Here is a 24,621-nt window from a genome sequence, read left to right as displayed (position 1 = left end):
TCTCCTGTGAGTCCAGTTTTGGAATCCGATGCTTAACTTCAGGTTTACTGTATACCTTGGACCTTCTTATTGTCGATGAAACAAAGAAATTGCATCCGAATTTAATACAAAAGAACAATGCCGACTTCAGTACAAGAGGACTGACACTCTAACTTTCTATGATTTGAACCTCTCCTGTGAGCCCAGTTTTAGATTCCGATTCTTCACTTCAGGATCATTGTATCCCTTGGACCTTCTTATTGACGATGAAACACAGAAATTGCATCTGAATTTAATACAATAGGCACAATGCCGACTTAAGTACAAGAGGACAGACACCCTAACTTTCTACGATTTGAACCTCTCCTGTGAGTCCAGTTATAGATTCCGATGCTTCACTTCAGGTTTACCGTATACCTTGGACCTTCTTATTGTCGATGAAACAAAGAAATTGCATCCGAAATTAATACAAAAGGCACAATGCCGACTTATGTATAAGAGGACTGACACTCTAACTTTCTATGATTTGAACCTCTCCTGCGAGTCCAGTTTTAGATTCCGATGCTTCGCTTCTTGTTTACTGTATACCTTGGACCTTCTTATTGACGATGAAACACAGAAATTGCATCCGAATTTAATACAAAAGGCACAATGCCGACTTAAGTACACGTGGACCGACACTCTAACTTTCTATGATTTGAACCTCTCCTGTGAGTCCAGTTTTAGATTCCGATACTTCAGGTATAATGTATAACTTGGACCTTCTTATTGACGATGAATCACAGAAATTGCATCCGAATTTATTACAAAAGGCACAATGCCAACTTAAGTACAAGAGGACTGACACTCCAACATTCTATGATTTGAACCTCTCATGTGAGTCCAGTTTCAGATTCCGAAGCTTCACTTCAGGTCTACTGTATACCTTGGACCTTCTTATTGACGATGAAACACAGAAATTGCATCCGAATTTAATACAAAAGGCACAATGCCGACTTCAGTACAAGAGGACTGACACTCTAAGTTTCTATGATTTGAACCTCTCCTGTGAGTCCAGTTTTAGATTCCGATTCTTCACTTCAGGATCACTGTATCCCTTGGATCTTCTTTTTGACACTGAAACACAGAAATTGCATCCGAATTTAATACAAAAGGCACAATGCCGACTTAAGTACAAGAGGGCTGACACTCTAACCTTCTACGATTTGAACCGCTCCTGTGAGTCCAGGTTTAGATTTCGAGCTTCGCTTCTGGTTTAATGTATACCTTGAACCTTCTTATTGACGATGAAACACAGAAATTGCATCCGAATTTAATACAAAAGGCACAATGCCGACTTCAGTACAAGAGGACTGACACTCTAAGTTTCTATGATTTGAACCTCTCCTGTGAGTCCAGTTTTAGATTCCGATTCTTCACTTCAGGATCACTGTATCCCTTGGATCTTCTTTTTGACACTGAAACACAGAAATTGCATCCGAATTTAATACAAAAGGCACAATGCCGACTTAAGTACAAGAGGGCTGACACTCTAACCTTCTACGATTTGAACCGCTCCTGTGAGTCCAGGTTTAGATTTCGAGCTTCGCTTCTGGTTTAATGTATACCTTGAACCTTCTTATTGACGATGAAACACAGAAATTGCATCCGAATTTAACACAAAAGGCACAATGCCTCTTAAGTACAAGTGGACCGACACTCTAAATTTCTATGATTTGAACCTGTCCTGTGAGTCCAGTTTTAGATTCCGATACTTCAGGTATAATGTATAAGTTGGACCTTCTTATTGACGATGAAACACAGAAATTGCATCCGAATTTAATACAAAAGGCACAATGCCGACTTATGTATAGGAGGATTGACACTCTAACTTTCTATGATTTGAACCTCTCCTGCGAGTCCAGTTTTAGATTCCGATGCTTCGCTTCATGTTTACTGTATACCTTGGACCTTCTTATTGACGATGAAACACTGAAATTGCATCCCAATTTAATACAAAAGGCACAATGCCGACTTAAGTACACGTGGACCGACACTCTAACTTTCTATGATTTGAACCTCTCCTGTGAGTCCAGTTTTAGATTCCGATACTTCAGGTATAATGTATAACTTGGACCTTCTTATTGACGATGAAACACAGAAATTGCATCCGAATTTAATACAAAAGGCACAATGCCGACATAACTACATGAGGACTGACACTCTAACTTTCTATGATTTGAACCTCTCCTGTGAGTCCAGTTTTAGATTCCGATGCTTCACTTCAGGTTTAATGTATACCTTGAACCTTCTTATTGACGATGAAACAAAGAAATTGCATACGAATTTAATACAAAAGGCACAATTATGACTTAAGTACAGGAGGATTGACTCTCTAACTTTCTATGTTTTGAACCTCTAATGTCAGTCCAGTTTTAGATTCCGATGCTTCACTTCAGGTTTACTGTATCTCTTGAACCTACTTATTGACGATGAAACACAGAAATTGCATCCGAATTTAATACAAAAGGCACAATGCCACTTAAGTACAAGCGGAATGACACTCTAAATTTCTATGATTTGAACCTCTCCTGTGAGTCCAGTTTTAGATTCCGATGCTTCACTTCAGGTTTTACTGTACCTCTTGGACCTTATTATTAACGATGAAGCACCGATTTTGCATCCGAATTTAATACATAATGCACAATGCCGACTTAAGTACAAGAGGACTGACACTCTAACTTTCTTTATTTTGAACCTCTCCTGTGAGTCCAGTTTCAGATTCCGATGCTTCACTTCAGGTTTACTGTATACCTTGGACCTTCTTATTGACGATGAAACACAAAAATTGCATCCGAATTTATTACAAAAGGCACAATGCCGACTTAAGTACAAGAGGACTGACACTCCTCCATTCTATGATTTGAACCTCTCCTGTGAGTTCAGTTTCAAATTTCGATGCTTCACTTCAGGTTCACTGTATCCCTTGGACGTTCTTATTGACGATGAAACACAGAAATTGCATCCGAATTTAATACAAAAGGCGCAATGCCGAATAAGTACAAGAGGACTGACACTCTAACAATCTATGATTTGAACCTCTCCTGTGGGTCCAGTTTCAGATTCCGATGCTTCACTTCAGGTTTACTGTATCCTAGGACCTTCTTATTGACGATGAAGCACAGATTTTGCATCCGAATTTAATACAAAAGGAACAATGCCGACTTCAGTACATGAGGACTTACTCTCTAACTTTCTATGATTTGAACCTCTCCTGTGCGTCCAGTTTTAGATTCCGATGCTTCACTTCAGGTTTACTGTATCCCTTAAACCTTCTTATTGACGATGAAACACAGAAATTGCATCCGAATTTAATGCAAAAAGAACAATGCCGACTTAAGTACATGAGGACTGACTCTATAACTTTCTATGATTTGAACCTTTCCTGTGAGTCCAGTTTTAGATTCCGACGCTTCACTTAAGGTTTACTGTATCCCTTGGACCTTGTATTTAACGATGAAGCACAGACTTTGCATCCGAATTTAATACAAAAGGCACAATGCCGACTTAAGTACAAGAGGACTGACACTCTAACTTTCTTTATTTTGAACCTCTCCTGTGAGTCCAGTTTCAGATTCCGATGCTTCACTTCAGGTTTACTGTATACCTTGGACCTTCTTATTGACGATGAAACACAAAAATTGCATCCGAATATATTACAAAAGGCACAATGCCGACTTAAGTACAAGAGGACTGACACTCCTCCATTCTATGATTTTAACCTCTCCTGTGAGTCCAGTTTCAGATTCCGATGCTTCAATTCAGGTTTACTGTATACATTGGACCTTCTTATTAACGATTAAACACAGAAATTGCATCCGAATGTAATACAAGAGGCGCAATGCCAAAATAAGTACATGAGGACTGACACTCTAACTTTCTACAGTTTGATCCTCTCCTGTGAGTCCAGTTTTAGATTCCGATGCTTCACTTCGGGTTTACTGTATACATTGGACCATCTTATTGACGATGAAACACAGAAATTGCACCCGAATTTAATACAAAAGGGACAATGCCGACTTAAATACAAGAGGACTGACACTCTAACTTTCTATGATTTGAACCTCTCCTGTAGGTCCAGTTTTAGATTCCGATGCTTCACTTCATGTTTACTGTATCCCTTGGACCTTCTTATTGACGCTGAAACACAGAAATTGCATCCGAATTTAATACAACAGGCACAATGCCAACTTAAGTACAAGAGGGCTGACACTCTAACTTTCTATGATTTGAACGTCTCCTGTGAGTCCACTTTCAGATTCCGATGCTTAACTTCAGGTTTACTGTATACGTTGGAAATTCTTATTGACGATGAAACACACAAATTGCATCCGAATTTAATACAAAAGTCACAATGCCGACTTAAGTACAAGAGGACTGACACTCTAATATTCTACTATTTGAACCTTTCCTGTGAGTCTAGTTTTAGATTCCGATGCTTCACTTCAAGTTTAATGTATCCCTTGGACCTTCTTATTGACGCTGAAACAAAGAAATTGCATCCGAATTTAATACAAACGGCACAATGCCGACTTAAGTACAAGAGGACAGACACCCTAACTTTCTACGATTTGAACCTCTCCTGTGAGTCCAGTTTTGGAATCCGATGCTTCACTTCAGGTTGACTGTATACCTTGGACCTCCTATTTGGCGATGAAACAAAGATATTGCATCCGAATTTAATACAAAAGGCACAATGCCGACTTAAGTACAAGAGGACTGACACTCTAACTTTCTATGATTTGAACCGCTCTTGTGAGTCCAGTTTAAGATTCCGATGCTTCAATTCAGCTTTACTGTATCCCTTGGACCTTCTTATTGACGCTGAAACAAAGATATTGCATCCGAATTTAATACAAAAGGCATAATGCCGACTTAAGTACAAGAGGACCGACACTCTAATTTTCTATGATTTGAACCACTCCTGTGAGTCCAGTTTTAGATTCCGATGCTTAACTTCAGGTTTACTGTATACCTTGGACCTTCTTATTGGCGATGAAACAAAGAAATTGCATCCGAATTTAATACAAAAGGTACAATGCCGACTTCAGTACAAGAGGACTGACACTCTAACTATCTATGATTTGAACCTCTCCTGTGAGCCCAGTTTTTGATTCCGATGCTTCACTTCAGGTTTAATGTATACCTTGAACCTTCTTATTGACGATGAAACACAGAAATCGCATCCGAATTTAATACAAAAGGCACAATGCCGACTTCAGTACAAGAGGACTAACACTCTAAGTTTCTACGATTTGAAACTCTCCTGTGAGTCCAGTTTTAGATTCCGATTCTTCACTTCAGGATCACTGTATCCCTTGGACCTTGTTATTGACGATGAAACACAGAAATTGCATCTGAATTTAATACAATAGGCACAATGCCGACTTAAGTACAAAAGGACAGACACCCTAACTTTCTACGATTTGAACCTCTCCTGTGAGTCCAGTTATAGATTCCGATGCTTCACTTCAGGTTTACCGTATACCTTGTACCTTCTTATTGGCGATGAAACAAAGAAATTGCATCCGTATTTAATACAAAAGGCACAATGCCGACTTATGTATAAGAGGATTGACACTCTAACTGTCTATGATTTGAACCTTTCCTGCGAGTCCAGTTTTAGATTCCGATGCTTCGCTTCTTGTTTACTGTATACCTTGGACCTTCTAAATGACGATGAAACACAGAAATTGCATCCGAATTTAATACAAAAGGCACAATGCCCCTTAAGTATAATTGGACCGACACTCTAAATTTCTATGATTTGAACCTCTCCTGTGAGTCCAGTTTTAGATTCCGATACTTCAGGTATAATGTATACCTTGGACCTTCTTATTGACGATGAAACACAGAAATTGCATCCGAATTTAATACAAAAGGCACAATGCCGACTTATGTATAAGAGGATTGACACTCTAACTTTCTATGATTTGAACCTCTCCTGCGAGTCCAGTTTTAGATTCCGATGCTTAGCTTCTTGTTTACTGTATACCTTGGACCTTCTTATTGACGATGAAACACAGAAATTGCATCCGAATTTAATACAAAAGGCACAATGCCGACTTAAGTACACGTGGACCGACACTCTAACTTTCTATGATTTGAACCTCTCCTGTGAGTCCAGTTTTAGATTCCGATACTTCAGGTATAATGTATAACTTGGACCTTCTTATTGACGATGAAACACAGAAATTGCATCCGAATTTATTACAAAAGGCACAATGCCGACTTAAGTACAAGAGGACTGACACTCCAACATTCTATGATTTGAACCTCTCCTGTGAGTCCAGTTTCAGATTCCGAAGCTTCACTTCAGGTCTACTGTATACGTTGGACCTTCTTATTGACGATGAAACACAGAAATTGCATCCGAATTTAATGCAAAAGGCACAATGCCGACTTAAGTACAAGAGGGCTGACACTCTAACCTTCTACGATTTGAACCGCTCCTGTGAGTCCAGTTTTAGATTTCGAGCTTCGCTTCTGGTTTAATGTATACATTGAACCTTCTTATTGACTATGAAACACAGAAATTGCATCCGAATTCAACACAAAAGGCACAATGCAGCCTGAAGTACGAGAGGACTGACACCCTAACATTCTACGATTTGAACCTCTCCTGTGAGTCCAGTTTTAGATTCCGATGCTTCACTTCAGGTTTACTGTATACCTTGGACCTTCTAGTTGACGATGAAACACAGAAATTGCATCCGAATTTAATACAAAAGGCACAATGCCTCTTAAGTACAAGTGGACCGACACTCTAAATTTCTATGATTTGAACCTGTCCTGTGAGTCCAGTTTTAGATTCCGATACTTCAGGTATAATGTATAAGTTGGACCTTCTTATTGACGATGAAACACAGAAATTGCATCCGAATTTAATACAAAAGGCACAATGCCGACTTATGTATAGGAGGATTGACACTCTAACTTTCTATGATTTGAACCTCTCCTGCGAGTCCAGTTTTAGATTCCGATGCTTCGCTTCATGTTTACTGTATACCTTGGACCTTCTTATTGACGATGAAACACTGAAATTGCATCCCAATTTAATACAAAAGGCACAATGCCGACTTAAGTACACGTGGACCGACACTCTAACTTTCTATGATTTGAACCTCTCCTGTGAGTCCAGTTTTAGATTCCGATACTTCAGGTATAATGTATAACTTGGACCTTCTTATTGACGATGAAACACAGAAATTGCATCCGAATTTAATACAAAAGGCACAATGCCGACATAACTACATGAGGACTGACACTCTAACTTTCTATGATTTGAACCTCTCCTGTGAGTCCAGTTTTAGATTCCGATGCTTCACTTCAGGTTTAATGTATACCTTGAACCTTGTTATTGACGATGAAACATAGAAATTGCATACGAATTTAATACAAAAGGCACAATTATGACTTAAGTACAGGAGGATTGACTCTCTAACTTTCTATGTTTTGAACCTTTAATGTCAGTCCAGTTTTAGATTCCGATCCTTCACTTCAGGTTCACTGTATCTCTTGGACCTACTTATTGACGATGAAACACAGAAATTGCATCCGAATTTAATACAAAAGGCACAATGCCGACTTAAGTACAAGCGGAATGACACTCTAAATTTCTATGATTTGATACTCTCCTGTGAGTCCAGTTTTAGATTCCGATGCTTCACTTCAGGTTTACTGTACCTCTTGGACCTTATTATTAACGATGAAGCACCGATTATGCATCCGAATTTAATACAAAATGCACAATGCCGACTTAAGTACAAGAGGACTGACACTCTAACTTTCTTTGTTTTGAACCTCTCCTGTGAGTCCAGTTTCAGATTCCGATGCTTCACTTCAGGTTTACTGTATACCTTGGACCTTCTTATTGACGATGAAACACAGAAATTGCATCCGAATTTAATACAAAAGGCACAATGCCGACTTAAGTACAAGAGGACTGACACTCCTACATTCTATGATTTGAACCTCTCCTGTGAGTCCAGTTTCAAATTTCGATGCTTCACTTCAGGTACACTGTATCCCTTGGACGTTCTTATTGACGATGAAACACAGAAATTGCATCCGAATTTAATACAAAAGGCGCAATGCCGAATAAGTACAAGAGGACTGACACTCTAACAATCTATGATTTGAACCTCTCCTGTGAGTCCAGTTTTAGACTCCGATGCTTCACTTCAGGTTTACTGTATCCTAGGACCTTCTTATTGACGATGAAGCACAGATTTTGCATCCGAATTTAATACAAAAGGAACAATGCCGACTTAAGTACATGAGGACTTACTCTAACTTTCTATGATTTGAACCTCTCCTGTGCGTCCAGTTTTAGATTCCGATGCTTCACTTCAGGTTTACTGTATCCCTTAAACCTTCTTATTGACGATGAAACACAGAAATTGCATCCGAATTTAATGCAAAAAGAACAATGCCGACTTAAGTACATGAGGACTGACTCTATAACTTTCTATGATTTGAACCTTTCCTGTGAGTCCAGTTTTAGATTCCGACGCTTCACTTCAGGTTTACTGTATCCCTTGGACCTTGTATTTAACGATGAAGCACAGACTTTGCATCCGAATTTAATACAAAAGGCACAATGCCAACTTAAGTACAAGAGGACTGACACTCTAACTTTCTTTATTTTGAACCTCTCCTGTGAGTCCAGTTTCAGATTCCGATGCTTCACTTCAGGTTTACTGTATACCTTGGACCTTCTTATTGACGATGAAACACAAAAATTGCATCCGAATTTATTACAAAAGGCACAATGCCGACTTAAGTACAAGAGGACTGACACTCCTCCATTCTATGATTTGAACCTCTCCTGTGAGTCCAGTTTCAGATTCCGATGCTTCAATTCAGGTTTACTGTATACATTGGACCTTCTTATTGACGATGAAACACAGAAATTGCATCCGAATGTAATACAAGAGGCGCAATGCCAAAATAAGTACATGAGGACTGACACTCTAACTTTCTACGGTTTGATCCTCTCCTGTGAGTCCAGTTTTAGATTCCGATGCTTCACTTCGGGTTTACTGTATACATTGGACCATCTTATTGACGATGAAACACAGAAATTGCACCCGAATTTAATACAAAAGGGACAATGCCGACTTAAATACATGAGGACTGACACTCTAACTTTCTATGATTTGAACCTCTCCTGTAGGTCCAGTTTTAGATTCCGATGCTTCACTTCATGTTTACTGTATCCCTTGGACCTTCTTATTGACGCTGAAACACAGAAATTACATCCGAATTTAATACAACAGGCACAATGCCAACTTAAGTACAAGAGGGCTGACACTCTAACTTTCTATGATTTGAACGTCTCCTGTGAGTCCACTTTCAGATTCCGATGCTTAACTTCAGGTTTACTGTATACGTTGGAAATTCTTATTGACGATGAAACACACAAATTGCATCCGAATTTAATACAAAACTCACAATGCCGACTTAAGTACAAGAGGACTGACACTCTAATATTCTACTATTTGAACCTTTCCTGTGAGTCTAGTTTTAGATTCCGATGCTTCACTTCAAGTTTAATGTATCCCTTGGACCTTCTTATTGACGCTGAAACAAAGAAATTGCATCCGAATTTAATACAAAAGGCATAATGCCGACTTAAGTACAAGAGGACTGACACTCTAACTTTCATTGATTTGAACCTCTCCTGTGAGTCCAATCTTCGATTCCGATGCTTCACTTCAGGTTTAATGTATACCTTGAACCATCTTAATGACGATGAAACACAGAAATTGCATCCGAATTTAATACAAAAGTCACAATGCCGACTTAAGTACAAGAGGACTGACACTCTAATATTCTACTATTTGAACCTCTCCTGTGAGTCCAGTTTTAGATTCCGATGCTTCACTTCAGGTTCACTGTATCCCTTGGTCCTTCTTATTGACGATGAAACTCAGAAATTGCATCCGAATTTAATACAAACGGCACAATGCCGACTTAAGTACAAGAGGACAGACACCCTAACTTTCTACGATTTGAACCTCTCCTGTGAGTCCAGTTTTGGAATCCGATGCTTCACTTCAGGTTGACTGTATACCTTGGACCTCCTATTTGGCGATGAAACAAAGATATTGCATCCGAATTTAATACAAAAGGCACAATGCCGACTTAAGTACAAGAGGACTGACACTCTAACTTTCTATGATTTGAACCGCTCTTGTGAGTCCAGTTTAAGATTCCGATGCTTCAATTCAGGTTTACTGTATCCCTTGGACCTTCTTATTGACGCTGAAACAAAGATATTGCATCCGAATTTAATACAAAAGGCATAATGCCGACTTAAGTACAAGAGGACCGACACTCTAATTCTCTATGATTTGAACCACTCCTGTGAGTCCAGTTTTAGATTCCGATGCTTAACTTCAGGTTTACTGTATACCTTGGACCTTCTTATTGGCGATGAAACAAAGAAATTGCATCCGAATTTAATACAAAAGGTACAATGCCGACTTCTGTACAAGAGGACTGACACTCTAACTTTCTATGATTTGAACCTCTCCTGTGAGCCCAGTTTTTGATTCCGATGCTTCACTTCAGGTTTAATGTATACCTTGAACCTTCTTATTGACGATGAAACACAGTAATTGCATCCGAATTTAATACAAAAGGCACAATGCCGACTTCAGTACAAGAGGACTGACACTCTAAGTTTCTATGATTTGAACCTCTCCTGTGAGTCCAGTTTCAGATTCCGATTCTTCACTTCAGGATCACTGTATCCCTTGGACCATCTTATTGACGATGAAACACAGAAATTGCATCTGAATTTAATACAATAGGCACAATGCCGACTTAAGTACAAGAGGACAGACACCCTAACTTTCTACGATTTGAACCTCTCCTGTGAGTCGAGTTATAGATTCCGATGCTTCACTTCAGGTTTACCGTATACCTTGGACCTTCTTATTGGCGATGAAACAATGAAATTGCATCCGAATTTAATACAAAAAGCACAATGCCGACTTATGTATAAGAGGATTGACACTCTAACTTTCTATGATTTGAACCTTTCCTGCGAGTCCAGTTTTAGATTCCGATGCTTCGCTTCTTGTTTACTGTATACCTTGGACCTTCTAATTGACGATGAAACACAGAAATTGCATCCGAATTTAATACAAAAGGCACAATGCCTCTTAAGTATAATTGGACCGACACTCTAAATTTCTATGATTTGAACCTCTCCTGTGAGTCCAGTTTTAGATTCCGATACTTCAGGTATAATGTATACCTTGGACCTTCTTATTGACGATGAAACACAGAAATTGCATCCGAATTTAATACAAAAGGCACAATGCCGACTTATGTATAAGAGGATTGACACTCTAACTTTCTATGATTTGAACCTCTCCTGCGAGTCCAGTTTTAGATTCCGATGCTTCGCTTCTTGTTTACTGTATACCTTGGACCTTCTTATTGACGATGAAACACAGAAATTGCATCCGAATTTAATACAAAAGGCACAATGCCGACTTAAGTACACGTGGACCGACACTCTAACTTTCTATGATTTGAACCTCTCCTGTGAGTCCAGTTTTAGATTCCGATACTTCAGGTGTAATGTATAACTTGGACCTTCTTATTGACGATGAAACACAGAAATTGCATCCGAATTTATTACAAAAGGCACAATGCCGACTTAAGTACAAGAGGACTCACACTCCAACATTCTATGATTTGAACCTCTCCTGTGAGTCCAGTTTCAGATTCCGAAGCTTCACTTCAGGTCTACTGTATACCTTGGACCTTCTTATTGACGATGAAACACAGAAATTGCATCCGAATTTAATACAAAAGCCTCAATGCCAACATAAGTACATGAGGACTGACACTCTAACTTTCTACGGTTTGAACCTCTACTGTGAGTCCAGTTTTAGATTCCGATGCTTCACTTCAGGTTTACTGTATCCCTTGGATCTTCTTTTTGACACTGAAACACAGAAATTGCATCCGAATTTAATACAAGAGGCACAATGCCGACTTAAGTACAAGAGGGCTGACACTCTAACCTTCTACGATTTGAACCGCTCCTGTGAGTCCAGTTTTAGATTTCGAGCTTCGCTTCTGGTTTAATGTATACCTTGACCCTTCTTATTGACGATGAAACACAGAAATTGCATCCGAATTCAACACAAAAGGCACAATGCAGCCTGAAGTACGAGAGGACTGACACTCTAACATTCTACGATTTGAACCTCTCCTGTGAGTCCAGTTTTAGATTCCTATGCTTCACTTCAGGTTTACTGTATACCTCTGACCTTCTAGTTGACGATGAAACACAGAAATTGCATCCGAATTTAATACAAAAGGCACAATGCCTCTTAAGTACAAGTGGACCGACACTCTAAATTTCTATGATTTGAACCTGTCCTGTGAGTCCAGTTTTAGATTCCGATACTTCAGGTATAATGTATAACTTGGACCTTCTTATTGACGATGAAACACAGAAATTGCATACGAATATAATACAAAAGGCACAATGCCGACTTAAGTACAAGGGGACTGACACTCTAACTTTCTACGATTTGAACCTCTCCTGTGAGTCCAGTTTTAGATTCTGATGATTCACTTCAGGTTTACTGTATCCCTTGGACCTCCTTATTGACGATGAAACACAGAAATCGCATCCGAATTTAATACAAAAGGCACAATGCCGACTTAAGTACATGAGGACTAACACTCTAACTTTCTATGATTTGAACCTCTCCTGTGAGTCCAGTTTTATATTCTGGTGCTTCACTTCAGGTTTAATGTATACTTGGACCTTCTTATTGACGATGAAACACAGAAATTGCATCCGATTTTAATACAAAAGGCACAATGCCGACTTAAATACAAGAGGACTGACACTCTCACTTTCTATGATTTGAACCCCTCCTGTGAGTCCAGTTTTAGATTCTGATGCTTCACTTCAGGTTTACTGTATCCCTAGGACCTTCTTAATGACGATGAGACACAGAAATTGCATCCGAATTTAATACAAAAGGCACAATGCCGACTTAAGTAAAAGAGGACTGACACTCTAACTCTCTATGATTTGAACCTCTCATGTGAGTCCAGTTTTAGTGTCCGATGATTCACTTCAGGTTTACTGTATCTCTTGGACCTTCTTATTGACGATGAAACACAGAAATTGCATCCGATTGTAATACAAAAGGCAGAATGCCGAGTAAAGTACAAGTGGACTGACACTCTAACTTTCTATGATTTGAACCTCTCCTGTGAGTCCAGCCTTAGATTCCGACGCTTCACTTCAGGTTTACTGTATACTTTGTACTTTGTTATTGACGATGAAACACAGAAATTGCATCCGAATTTATTACAAACGGCACAAGGCCGACTTAAGTACAAGTGGACTGACACTCTAACTTTCTATGATTTGAACCTCTTGTGAGAGTCCAGTTTTAGATTCCGATTCTACTCTTCAGGTTTACTGTATCCCTTGGACATTCTTATTGATGATGAAGCACAGAAATTGCGCCCGAATTTAATACAAAAGGCACAATGCCGAATTCAGTACAAGACGACTGACACTCTAACTTTCTATGATTTGAACCTCTTCTGTGAGTCCACTTTTAGATTCCGATGCTTCACTTCAGGGTTAATGTATACCTTGAACCTTCTTATTGACGATGAAACACAGAAATTGCATCCGATTTTAATACAAAATTCAAAATGCCGACCTAAGTACAAGAGGACTGACACTCTAACTTTCTATGATTTGAACCGCTCCTGTGAGTCCAGGTTTAGATTCCGATGCTTCACTTCAGGTTCACTGTATCCCTTGGACCTTCTTATTGACGATGAAACACAGAAATTGCATCCGAATTTAATACAAAATTCACAATGCCGACTTAAGTACAAGAGGACAGACACTCTAACATTCTATGATTTGAACCTTTCCTGTGAGTCCAGTTTTAGATTCCAATGCTTCGCTTCGTCTTTTCAGTATACCTTGGACCTTCTTATTGAAGATGAAACACAGAAATTGCATCCGAATTTAATACAAAAGGCACAATGCCGACTTAAGTACAAGAGGACTGACACTCAAACTTTCTACGATTTGAACCTCTCCTGTGAGTCCAGTTTTAGATTCCGATGATTCATTTCAGGTTTGCTGTATCCCTTGGACCTTCTTATTGACGATGAAGAACAGAAATTGCATCCGAATTTAATACAAAAGGCACAATGCCGACGTAAGTACAAGAGGACTGACACTCTAACTTTCTATGATTTGAACCTCCCCTGTGAGTCCAGTTTTAGATTCTGATGCTTCACTTCAGGTTCAGTGCATCACTTGGACCTTCTTATTGACGATGAAACACAGATATTGCATCCAAATTTAATACAAAAAGCACAATGCCGATTTAAGTACAAGAGGACAGCCACCCTAACATTCTACGATTTGAACCTCTCCTGTGAGTCCAGTTTTAGATTCCGATGCTTCTCTTCAGGTTTACTTTATCCCTTGGACCCTCTTATTGACGATGAAACACAGAAATTGCATCCGAATTTAATACAATAGGCACAATGCTGACTTATGTACAAGGGGACTGACCTCTAATTTTCTATGATTTGAACCTCTCCTGTGAGTTCAGTTTTAGATTACGATGCTTCACTTCAGGATTACTGTATCGCTTGGACCTTCTTATTGACGATGAAACACAGAAATTGCATCCGAATTTAAAACAAAAGGCACAATGCCGACTTAAGTACAAGAGGACTGAAACTCTAACTATCTATGATTTGAACCTCTAATGTGAGTCCAGTTTTAGATTCCGATGCTTCACTTCAGAGTTACTGTATCCCTTGTACCTTCTTATTGACGATGAAGCACAGATTTTGCATCCGCATTTAAAACAAAAGGCACCATGCCGACATAAGTACAAGAGGACTGACACTCTAACTTTCTATGATTTGAACCGCTCATGTGAGTCCAGTATTAGATTCCGATGCTTCACTTCAGGTTTACTGTATACCATGGACCTTCTTATTGACGATGAAACACAGAAATTGCATCCGAATTTAGTACAAAAGGCACAATGCGGACTTAAGTACAAGAGGACAGACACCCTAACTTTTTACGATTTGAACCTCTCCTGTGAGTCCAGGTTTAGATTTCGGTGGTTCACTTCCGGTTTACTGTATACCTTGGACCTTCTTATAGACGATGAAACAAAGTAATTGCATCCAAATTTAATACAAAAGGCACAATGCCGACTTAAGTACAAGAGGACTGACACTCTAACGTTCTATGATTTAAACCTCTCCTGTGAGTCCCGTTTTAGATTCCGATGCTTCACTTCAGGTTTACTGTATACCTTGGACCTTCTTATTGACGATGAAACACAGAAATTGCATCCGAATTTAATACAAAAAGCATAATACCGACTTAAGTAAAAGCGGACGGACTCTCTAACTTGCTATGATATGAACCTCCCATGTGAGTCCGGTTTTAGATTCCGATGCTTCACTTTAGGTTTAGTGTATCTCTTGGACCTTCTTATTGACGATGAAACACAGAAATCGGATTCCAATTTAATACAAAAGGCACAATGCCGACCTAAGTACAAGAGGACTGGTACACTAAATTTCTATGATTTGAACCTCTAATGTGAGTCCAGTTTTAGATTCCGATGCTTCACTTCAGGTTTACTGTATCCCTTGGACCCTCTTATTGACGACGAAACACAGAAATTGCATCCGAAATTAATACAAAAGGCACAATGCCGACTTAAGTACAAGAGAATTGACACTCTAACTATCAATGATTTGAACCTCTAATGTGATTCCAGTTTTAGATTCCGATGCTTCACTTCAGGTTTTCTGTATCCCTTGGACCTTCTTATTGACGATGAAGCACAGATTTTGCATCCGAATTTGAAACAAAAGGCACAATGCCGAGTTTAGTACAAGAGGTCTGACACTCTAACTTGCTATGATTTGTACCTCTCCTGTGAGTCCAGTTTTGGATTCCGATGCTTCACTTCATGTTTACTGTATAACTTGGACCTTCTTATTGACGATGAAGCACAGATTTTGCATCCGAATTTAATACAAAAGGCACAATGGCGACTTATGTACAAGATTTGAACCTCTCCTGTGAGTCCAGTTTTAGATTCCGATGCTTCACTTCAGGTTTACTGTATGCCTTGGACCTACTTGTTGACGATGAAACACCGAAATTGCATCCGAATTTAATACAAAACTACAATGCCGACTTAAGTATAAGAGGACTGACACTCTAACTTTCTACGGTTTGAACCTCTCCTGTGAGTCCAGTTTAGGATTCCGATGCATCACTACAGGCTTACTATATCCCTTGGACCTTCCTATTGACGATGAAACACTGAAATTGCATCCGAATTTAATACAAAAGGCACAATGCCTACTTAAGTACAGGAGGACTGACACTATAACTTTCTATGATTTGAACCTCTCCTGTGAGTCCAGTTTTGGATTCGGATGCTTCACTTCATGTTTACTGTATAACTTGGACCTTCTTATGACGCTGAAATACGGAAATTGCATCTGAATTTAATACAAAAGGCACAATGCCGACTTAAGTACAAGAGGGCTGACACTCTAACTTTCTATGATTTGAACGTCTCCTGTGAGTCCAGTTTTAGATTCCGATGCTTCGCTTCAGGTTTACTGTATACCTTGGACCTTCTTATTGACGATGAAACACAGAAATTGCATCCGAATTTAATACAAAAGGCACAATGCCGACTTAAGTACAATAGGACGGACACCCTAACTTTCTACGATTTGAAGCTCTCTTGTGATTCCAGTTTTAGATTTCGGTGCTTCACTTCCGGTTTACTGTATACCTTGGACTTTCTTATAGACGATGAAACAAAGTAATTGCATCCGAATTTAATACAAAAGGCACAATGCCGACTTAAGTACAAGAGGACTGACCCTCTAACTTTCTATGATTTGAACCTCTCCTGTGAGTCCAGTTTTAGATTCCGATGCATCACTTCAGGTTTACTGTATACCTTGGACCTTCTTATTGACGATGAAACACAGAAATTGCATCCGAATTTAATACAAAAGGCATAATACCGACTTAAGTAAAAGAGGACTGACTCTCTAACTTTCTATGATATGAACCTCCCATGTGAGTCCGGTTTTAGATTCCGATGCTTCACTTCAGGTTTAGTGTATCTCTTGGACCTTCTTATTGACGATGAAACACAGAAATTGGATTCGAATTTAATACAAAAGGCACAATGCCGACTTAAGTACAAGAGGACTGGAACACTAAATTTCTATGATTGGAACCTCTAATGTGAGTCCAGTTTTAGATTCCGATGCTTCACTTCAGGTTTACTGTATCCCTTGGACCCTCTTATTGACGACGAAACACAGAAATTGCATCCGAATTTAGTACAAAAGGCACAACGCCGACTTAAGTACAAGAGGACTGACACTCTAACTATCAATGATTTGAACCTCTAATGTGAGTCCAGTTTTAGATTCCGATGCTTCACTTCAGGTTTTCTGTATCCCTTGGACCTTCTTATTGACGATGAAGCGCAGATTTTGCATCCGAATTTGAAACAAAAGGCACAATGCCGACTTTAGTACAAGAGGTCTCGCACTCTAACTTGCAATGATTAGTACCTCTCCTAAGCGTCCAGTTTTGGATTCCGATGCTTCACTTCATGTTTACTGTATAACTTGGACCTTCTTATTGACGATGAAGCACAGATTTTGCATCCGAATTTAATACAAAAGGCACAATGGCGACTTATGTACAAGAGGACGGACCCTCTAAATTTCTACGATTTGAACCTCTCCTGTGAGTCCAGTTTTAGATTCCGATGCTTCACTTCAGGTTTACTGTATGCCTTGGCCCTTCTTGTTGACGATGAAACACCGAAATTGCATCCGAATTTAATACAAAACCTTAATGCCGACTTAAGTATAAGAGGACTGACACTCTAACTTTCAACGGTTTGAACCTCTCCTGTGAGTCCAGTTTTGGATTCCGATGCTTCACTACAGGCTTACTATATCCCTTGGACCTCCTTATTGACGATGAAACACTGAAATTGCATCCGAATTTAATACAAAAGGCACAATGCCGACTTAAGTACAAGAGGACTGACACTATAACTGTCTATGATTTGAACCTCTCCTGTGAGTCCAGTTTTGGATTCCGATGCTTCACTTCATGTTTACTGTATAACTTGGACCTTCTTTTTGACGCTGAAATACAGAAAATGGATCTGAATTTAATACAAAAGGCACAATGCCGACTTAAGTACAAGAGGGCTGACACTCTAACTTTCTATGATTTGAACGTCTCCTGTTAGTCCAGTTTTAGATTCCGATGCTTCGCTTCAGGTTTACTGTATACCTTGGACCTTCGTATTGACGATGAAACACAGATATTGCATCCGAATTTAATACAAAAGGCACAATGCCGACTTAAGTACAAGAGGACAGACACCCTAATTTTCTACGATTTGAACCTCTCTTGTGAGTCCAGTTTTAGATTCCGATGCTTCACTTCAGGTTTACTGTATACCTTGGACCTTCTTATTGACAATGAAGCAAAGAAATTGCATCCGAATTTAATACAAAATGCACATTGCCGACTAAAGTACAAGACGACTGACACTCTAACTTTCTTTGATTTGAACCTCTCCTGTGAGTCCAGTTTTAGATTCCGATGCTTCACTTCAGGTTTACTGTATACCTTGGACCTTCTTATTGACAATGAAGCAAAGAAATTGCAACCGAATTTAATACAACGGGCACAATGCCGACTTGAGTACAAGAGGACTGACACTCTAACTTTCTATGATTTGACCACTCCAGTGAGACCAGTTTTAGATTCCGATGTTTCACTTCAGGTTTACTGTATCCCTTGGACCTTCTTATTGACGCTGAAAAAAAGAAATTGCATCCGAATTTAATACAAAAGGCACAATGCCGACTTAAGTACAAGAGGACTGACACTCTCACTTTCAACGATTTGAACCTCTCCTGTGAGTCCAGTTTTAGATTCCGTTGCTTCACTTCAGGTTTACTGTATCCCTTTGACCTTCTTAGTTACGATTACACACAGTAATTGCATACGAATTTAATACAAAAGTACAATTCCGACTTAAGTGCAACAGGACTGACACTCTAACTTTCTATGTTTTGGTCCTCTCCTGAGAGTCCAGTTTTAGATTCCGATGCTTCACTTCAGGTCTAATAAATACCTTGAACCTTCTTATTGTCGATGAAACACAGAAATTGCATCCAATTTTAATACACAGGCACAATGCCGACTTAAGTAGAAGAGGACTGACCTTTCTAACATTCTACGATTTGAACCCCTCCTGTGAGTCCAGTTTTAGATTCCGATGCTTCACTTCAGGTTTACTGTATCCCTTGGACCTTCTTATTGACGATGAAACACAGAAATTGCATCCGAATTTAATACAAAATGCACAATGCCGACTAAAGTACAAGACGACTGACACTCTAACTTTCTTTGATTTGAACCTCTCCTGTGAGTCCAGTTTTAAATTCCGATGCTTCACTTCAGGTTTACTGTATCCCTTGGACCCTCTTATTGACGATGAAACACAAAAATTGCATCCGAATTTAATACAAACGGCACAACGCTGGCTTCAGTACAAGAGGACTGACACTCTAACTTTCTATGATTTGAACCTCTCCTGTGAGTACAGATTTAGATTCCGATGCTTCTCTTCAGGTTTAATGTATACCTTGAACCTTCTTATTGACGATGAAACACAGAAATTGCATCCGAATTTAATACAAAAGGCACAATGCCGACTTAAGTACAAGAGGGCTGACACTCTAACCTTCTACGATTTGAACCGCTCCTGTGAGTCCAGTTTTAGATTTCGAGCTTCGCTTCTGGTTTAATGTATACCTTGAACCTTCTTATTGACGATGAAACACAGAAATTGCATCCGAATTCAATACAAAAGGCACAATGCAGCCTGAAGTACAAGAGGACTGACACTCTAACTTTCTATGATTTGAACCTCTCCTGTGAGTCCAGTTTTAGATTCCGAAGCTTCACTTCAGGTTTAGTGTATCTCTTGGACCTTCTTATTGACGATGAAACACAGAAATCGGATTCGAATTTAATACAAAAGGCACAATGCCGACTTAAGTACAACAGGACCGATACACTAAATTTCTATGATTGGAACCTCTAATGTGAGTCCAGTTTTAGATTCCGATGCTTCACTTCAGGTTTACTGTATCCCTTGGACCCTCTTATTGACGACGAAACACAGAAATTGCATCCGAATTTAATACAAAAGGCAAAATGCCGACTTAAGTACAAGAGGACTGACACTCTAACTATCAATGATTTGAACCTCTAATGTGAGTCCAGTTTTAGATTCCGATGCTTCACTTCAGGTTTTCTGTATCCCTTGGACCTTCTTATTGACGATGTAGCGCAGATTTTGCATCCGAATTTGAAACAAAAGGTACAATGCCGACTTTAGTACAAGAGGTCTGACACTCTAACTTGCTATGATTTGTACATCTCCTGTGATTCCAGTTTTGGATTCCGATGCTTCACTTCATGTTTACTGTATAACTTGGTCCTTCTTATTGACGATGAAACACAGAAATTGCATCCGAATTCAATACAAAAGGCACAATGCAGCCTGAAGTACAAGAGGACTGACACTCTAACTTTCTATGATTTGAACCTCTCCTGTGAGTCCAGTTTTGGATTCCGATGCTTCACTACAGGCTTACTATATCCCTTGGACCTCCTTATTGACGATGAAACACTGAAATTGCATCCGAATTTAATACAAAAGGCACAATGCAGCATGAAGTACAAGAGGACTGACACTCTAACTTTCTATGATTTGAACCTCTCCTGTGAGTCCAGTTTTGGATTCCGATGCTTCACTTCATGTTTACTGTATAACTTGGACCTTCTTTTTGAAGCTGAAATACAGAAATTGCATCTGAATTTAATACAAAAGGCACAATGCCGACTTAAGTACAAGAGGGCTGACACTCTAACGTTCTATGATTTGAACGTCTCCTGTGAGTCCAGTTTTAGATTCCGATGCTTCGCTTCAGGTTTACTGTATACCTTGGACCTTCGCATTGACGACGAAACACAGAAATTGCATCCGAATTTAATACAAAAGGCACAATGCCGACTTAAGTACAAGAGGACAGACACCCTAACTTTCTACGATTTGAACCTCTCTTGTGAGTCCAGTTTTAGATTCCGATGCTTCACTTCAGGTTTACTGTATACCTTGGACCTTCTTATCGACAATGAAGCAAAGAAATTGCATCCGAATTTAATACAACGGGCACAATGCCGACTTGAGTACAAGAGGACTGACACTCTAACTTTCTATGATTTGACCACTCCAGTGAGTCCAGTTTTAGATTCCGATGTTTCACTTCAGGTTTACTGTATCCCTTGGACCTTCTTATTGACGCTGAAAAAAAGAAATTGCTTCCGAATTTAATACAAAATGCACAATGTCGACTTACGTACAAGAGGACTGACACTCTCACTTTCAACGATTTGAACCTCTCCTGTGAGTCCAGTTTTAGATTCCGTTGCTTCACTTCAGGTTTACTGTATCCCTTTGACCTTCTTAGTTACGATTACACACAGTAATTGCATCCGAATTTAATACAAAGGTACAATTCCGACTTAAGTACAACAGGACTGACACTCTAACTTTCTATGCTTTGAACCTCTCCTGAGAGTCCAGTTTTAGATTCCGATGCTTCACTTCAGGTCTAATGTAAACCTTGAACCTTCTTATTGTCGATGAAACACAGAAATTGCATACGAATATAATACAATAGGCACAATGCCGACTTAAGTACAAGAGGACTGACACTATAACTTTCTACGATTTGAACCTCTCCTGTGAGTCCAGTTTTAGATTCCGATGATTCACTTCAGGTTAACTGTATCCCTTGGCCCTTCTTATTGACGATGAAACACAGAAATTGCATCCGAATTTAATACAAAAGGCTCAATGCCGACTTAAGTACATGAGGACTAACACTCTAACTTTCTATGATTTCATCCTCTCCTGTGAGTCCAGTTTTAGATTCCGATGCTTCACTTCAGGTTTACTGTATCCCTTGGACCTTCTTATTGACGATGAAACACAGAAATTGCATCCGAATTTAATACAAAAGGCACAATGCCGACTAAAGTACAAGAGGACTGACACTCTAACTTTCTTTGATTTGAACCTCTCCTGTGAGTCCAGTTTTAAATTCCGATGCTTCACTTCAGGTTTACTGTATCCCTTGGACCCTCTTATTGACGATGAAACACAAAAATTGCATCCGTATTTAATACAAACGGCACAACGCTGGCTTCAGTACAAGATGACTGACACTCTAACTTTCTATGATTTGAACCTCTCCTGTGAGTACAGATTTAGATTCCGATGCTTCTCTTCAGGTTTAATGTATACCTTGAACCTTCTTATTGACGATGAAACACAGAAATTGCATCCTAATTTAATACAAAAGGCACAATGCCGACTTAAGTAGAAGAGGACTGACACTCTAACATTCTACGATTTGAACCCCTCCTGTGAGTCCAGTTTTAGATTCCGATGCTTCACTTCAGGTTTACTGTATCCCTTGGACCTTCTTATTGACGATGAAACACAGAAATTGCATCCGAATTTAATACAAAAGGCACAATGCCGACTAAGGTGCAAGAGGACTGACACTATAACTTCCTTTGATTTGAACCTCTCCTGTGTGTCCAGTTTTAGATTCCGATGCTTCACTTCAGTTTTACTGTATCCCTTGGACCTTCTTATTGACAATGAAGCACAAAAATTGCATTCGAATTTAATACAAAAAGCACAATGCGGACCTCTGTACAAGAGGACTGACACTCTAACTTTCTATGATTTGAACCCCTCCTGTGAGTCCAGTTTTAGATTCCGATGCTTCACTTCAGGGTTAATGTATACCTTGAACCTTCTTATTGACGATGAAACACAGAAATTGCATCCGAATTTAATACAAAAGGCACAATGCCGACATAAGTACAAGAGGACTGACACTCTATCTGTCTACGATTTGAACCTCTCCTGTGAGTCCAGTTTTAGATTTGGATGCTTCACTTCAGAGTTACTGTATACCTTGGACCTTCTTATTGACGATGAAACACAGAAATTGCATCCGAATTTAATACAAAAGGCACAATGCCGACTTAAGTACAAGAGGACTGACACTCCAACATTCTATGATTTGAACCTCTCCTGTGAGTCCAGTTTCAGATTCCGATGCTTCACTTCAGGTCTACCGTATACCTTGGACCTTCTTATTGACGATGAAACACAGAAATTGCATCCAAATTTAATACAAAAGGCTCAATGCCAACATAAGTATATGAGGACTGACACTCTAACTTTCTACGGTTTGAACCTCTCCTGTGAGTCCAGTTTTAGATTCCGATGCTTAACTTCAGGTTTACTGTATACCTGGGACCTTCTTATTGACGATGAAACACAGAAATTGCACCCGAACTTAATACAAAAGGGACAATGCCGACTTAAATACAAGAGTACTGACACTCTAACTTTCTATGATTTGAACCCCTCCTGTGAGTTCAGTTTTAGTTTCCGATGCTTCACTTCAGGTTTACTGTATCCCTCGGACCTTCTTATTGACGATGAAACACAGAAATTGCATCCGAATTTAATACAACAGGCACAATGCCGACTTAAGTACAAGAGGGCTGACACTATAACTTTCGATGATTTGAACCTCTGCTACGAGTCCAGTTTTAGATTCCGATGCTTCACTTCAGGTTTACTGTATCCCTTGGATCTTCTTTTTGTCGCTGAAACACAGAAATTGCATCCGAATTTAATACAAAAGGCACAATGCCGACTTAAGTACAAGAGGGCTGACACTCTAACCTTCTACGATTTGAACCGCTCCTGTGAGTCCACTTTTTGATTTCGAGCTTCGCTTCTGGTTTAATGTATACCTTGAACCTTCTTATTGACGATGAAACACAGAAATTGCATCCGAATTCAATACAAAAGGCACAATGCAGCCTGAAGTACAAGAGGACTGACACTCTAACTTTCTATGATTTGAACCTCTCCTGTGAGTCCAGTTTTAGATTCCAATGCTTCGCTTCAGGTTTACTGTATACCTTGGACCTTCTTATTGACGATGAAACACAGAAATTGCATCCGAATTTAATACAAAAGGCACAATGCCGACTTAAGTACAAGAGGACTGACACTCTCACTTTCTACGATTTGAACCTCTCCTGTGAGTCCAATTTTAGATTCCGATGCTTCACTTCAGGTTTACTGTATACCTTGGACCTTCTTATTGACGATGAAACACAGAAATTGCATACGAATATAATACAATAGGCACAATGCCGACTTAAGTACAAGAGGACTGACACTATAACTTTCTACGATTTGAACCTCTCCTGTGAGTCCAGTTTTAGATTCCGATGATTCACTTCAGGTTAACTGTATCCCTTGGCCCTTCTTATTGACGATGAAACACAGAAATTGCATCCGA

Source organism: Schistocerca americana, chromosome 3, assembly GCF_021461395.2.
Source record: "Schistocerca americana isolate TAMUIC-IGC-003095 chromosome 3, iqSchAmer2.1, whole genome shotgun sequence".
NCBI classification, from domain to species: Eukaryota; Metazoa; Arthropoda; class Insecta; order Orthoptera; family Acrididae; genus Schistocerca; species Schistocerca americana.
This window is presented reverse-complemented; position numbering follows the sequence as displayed.